We start from the raw sequence: 3,678 nt of genomic DNA, 5'->3' as shown, positions 1-3,678 counted from the left end.
TTTCTTTTGGGGAGGGGCAGTGTGCTTTTACATCATCATCATCATCATCTTTCTGGGTTGAGACTCAAGTGATTTCTGTGAGCAGCAGAAGTGCAGAGGCTTAAGAAGACGGCTGGACAAGGCAAGCCTGAGGTGGGATCATGGTCATGACCAGCGTTAAGAGCAGAGCAGCCCTGATGTGTTTGGGGGCCGCCTGGATGGATGGAATCACCAGGAGAGACCCGTTCTACTTTTCTCACGCTTTGAATATAATTTGAATTGACTGTAATGGGGTATTTTAGAACTAGGAAAACTTGAGGATGATCAGGGAAAAACACTCCATATATATCAGTACCAACATATGAGGTGACTCGGATTCCTCCAGATTAAGAACTTGTTCCAACAGGGCTACTGGAGTTCAAAGCCTTTCTTTGTAACTAGACTTAAAACAGCCCCAGTCCACTCTTCTGAATTCCCTCAGAGGTGGCTGGTCTCTCTTCCTCCTTCTGAGGGTGGATTTGATTGTTAACAATGGCCCAGCTACTTGGCACCCAGCCTGGTGAGTAAGACAGCTGAGTAAGAGGGGGAAACAGGGCCTTGGGTCAGAAAAACCAGGATCACAAGTGAGCAGATTTTCTTATCTGTTCAGAGGAGCCCCAGAAGCTGCAAAAACTGCAGCGTCCAGAGTGTTTTGCGGGCAGTGGCCATGACATTTATGGGGATGGCAGGATGTCATCTGAGCAGTTGAAGCAGCAGCATTCAGCTTTGTGGCTCTTGGGCTGGTGGATGTCTGCTGTGTGCAATGACCCACCCGAAGTGACTTCATTGCTGGTGTGACCAGTGTGCTCAGAGGATGTGAGGAAGCACAACTGTTTTGTAAAGGTCATGCCCTCCCTGCCGGCCCTGAGATAGACCATACAGAAGGCTGGTGCAGGAATCCTATGGTCACCCTGCTGGTTTTGCACTTCTGCTCCTGCCAAGTCTAGTTTGTATGCCTCCTCAACTCCCTGTGTTCATGGGGGCATTTGTATCTACCAGGAAGCTGCCATGTATGTCTCTTGGCACTGGTGCCAAGAATGAATGGGAGCTAAGTGCTCTCCATTCCTGCTAGGTGCAGAAACTGTCAACCCATTTTACAGATGAGGAAAATTGAGGATGGGGGAGGGTGAGATCTTGTGGTGGTGGTGGAACGGGATGTTAACCCAAGCGGTCGTATCCCTCTGTACTTGTAGATCTGAAATCCGTCTGGTAAATCTGTTAATTTCAGAAAAAAAGTGGGGGGTTTTGTTGTTGTTGTTGTTTGGGTTTTTTTTTGGTCACGTCCTGTGGCTTGTGGGATCTTAGTCCTCCAACCAGGGATCGAACCCAGGCCTCCAGCAGTGAAAGCATGGAGTCCTAAGCACTGGACTCCCAGAGAATTCCCCAGAAAGAAGTTTGTAAAAGGCAGCTTGTATTAGGTACTCAGCTATAATTAAATTTTGTTCATTTCCCAAACTTAGTGCCTCCTTACTAATTTTAAAGGCCTTGTGCTAGGGACATGGTGTTATCTTCAAATATCTTAGAAGAAAAACAGCCAGAGAACGTGTGCCCAAGTTGCTGTAGCAGGTTTTGTAGGACAGGACTTCTCCCCGTGTCTCCCAGAGAGGCGTGAAGAGCAGTAAATTGCATCTGGGGTGTCAGGGGAGGCCCAAGGCCAGGGTGGTGTTGGAAGGGGCAGAGTCACGAGACAGGATGTTCTAGGCTGCAGAACTGCTTGGGCAAAGAATGTGGGAAGTGTGGAACGCGAGAGCATCTGGAATCTCCCTCTGGCCTCGGTGCTTAGGACTTGCTGAGGCAGGATGGACCGTCAGTTGTGCTGTTGGCCAGGTTGTGAAGAACCTCAAAAGGCGTATAAAGGGCTGGGACTTGACTGTCTAGACCTGTGCTATCTGCCAGCCACTTGTGGCTGGCTAAATGTAGATTAATTTAAAAATTAAGTAAAATGTACAGTTTAGCACCTCAGTCACACTAACCACATTTTAAGTGCTCAATAGTCCTGTGTGGTTTGTGGCTACTGTATTGGACAGTGCACATATAAAACATTTCCATCATCACAGAAAGTTCTGTTGAACAGTGATGCTATTAGTGGTGGTGTAGTTTGAACTATGGCTTGTGGAGCCAAATCTGGCCCTCTGCCTGTTCTTCTAAAGTTTCATTGGAACCCAGGCCACACCCATTCATTGGCATATTGTCTATAGCCACTTTCTCACTACAACAGTAGATTAGAATAGTTCTAACAGAGACCTTATGGCCAGGGAAACCTAAAATATTTACTGTCTGGCCCTATGCAGAAAAAGTTTGCTGATCCCTGCTATAGACCCAGGGGAAAAATGGAAGATGTCCAGGCTGAAAGTAAGGTAGATGATTGTATTTATGGCCCTGAGAGGATAACTCGGGTGGTGGTAGGTGGGCCAGATTGGTGGGGAGACCCATTCACATTGACCTCCAAGTGTTCTCATGAGAGGTGATTGAGGCCTTGCCCTGGCAGGTATGGTTCCACCAATCTGTGGTCCATTTAACAAAATGCCCATCAGTGAAGCCCTTTAACTTCTTGGTTCTAAAAATTATTAATTGGAGCCAGGGTTCTTGACTTAGTGTGTGTCTTAGACCCCTTTGCTCTCTGAAGACTGCACTGTTTCTTTATGCATAAAATAATATACATGGGGTTACAAAGGCAACCAGTTATATTGAAATACAGTTATCAGAAATAAATTTTTGGATATATCAATGGTAATAAATGCACATCTGTATTAAAATGTTTAGTAACAAATTCTAGCAGCAAGTCTAATAGCTACCATAATTTTGACGTAGTGATGAGTTTAGAGGATGTTTTGAGATATTGCTGACACTGTAATAAGATGGGAAAAGATTTTGTTGGTGATTTTGTTAGGTGTTGCTAATACACCTGTGTTTTATGGCCTACATTCATAATGGAAAGATTTGCTACATTTTAGTCAGAGGTTACTGCAAACAAAGATTAAACTTTTTCCCCTTTTCCAGTTCATAACCTCCCCCCAACCCCGGCCACCCCATCCTCCCCTGCAAGAGTCCCTGACTTAGGCCATCAGTCATGGGAAGCTGTAGGGCAGTTGAGGATGGTGGCTTGTCTTGCTAAATGTCTTGGACATTTAGCTTCATAGTAGATCATATGAGAAGTTCCACTTTTCTCTACTATGTGAGATATTCTTTATAGATATCATAAAGCATGATGCCAAAGGGAAAGGGAATGTGTCAGAGGAGGCTGAATCTTGAACAGCGTTGGCTAAGAAAGAGCTACAGAGTGAAAGGTGGGAGAGGAGGGCATTCCGAGTAAAGGGAGCAGCCTGTGCAAAGACCTGGAAGGATGTGCAGGTGGGTGCTCCCTCTGGAGCAGAGGAGAGGGCGCGTGGAGGCGAGGGATGAGGGGAAGTGGGGAGACAGGCAGGGACCCACCGCAAGGGGCCTTGGGACCCTGCTGAGGGGTTTGGACTGTCTGGAATTGCTGGGATATTTTAAGACTTTTGGCCCCGAGCCTATCATATTAAATACAGTAAAACATACCCATCTCTCACTTTACAAAAAGAATGTATTTGTGTGCATTGTTACATAATAATTTGAAACTTTTTTTTTTTTTTTTGTGGTACACGGGCCTCTCACTGTCGTGGCCTCTCCCGTTGCGGA

This window comes from Physeter macrocephalus, chromosome 18 (genome assembly GCF_002837175.3).
Source record: "Physeter macrocephalus isolate SW-GA chromosome 18, ASM283717v5, whole genome shotgun sequence".
Taxonomy (NCBI): domain Eukaryota; kingdom Metazoa; phylum Chordata; class Mammalia; order Artiodactyla; family Physeteridae; genus Physeter; species Physeter macrocephalus.
Note: the sequence above shows the minus strand (reverse complement) of the source record.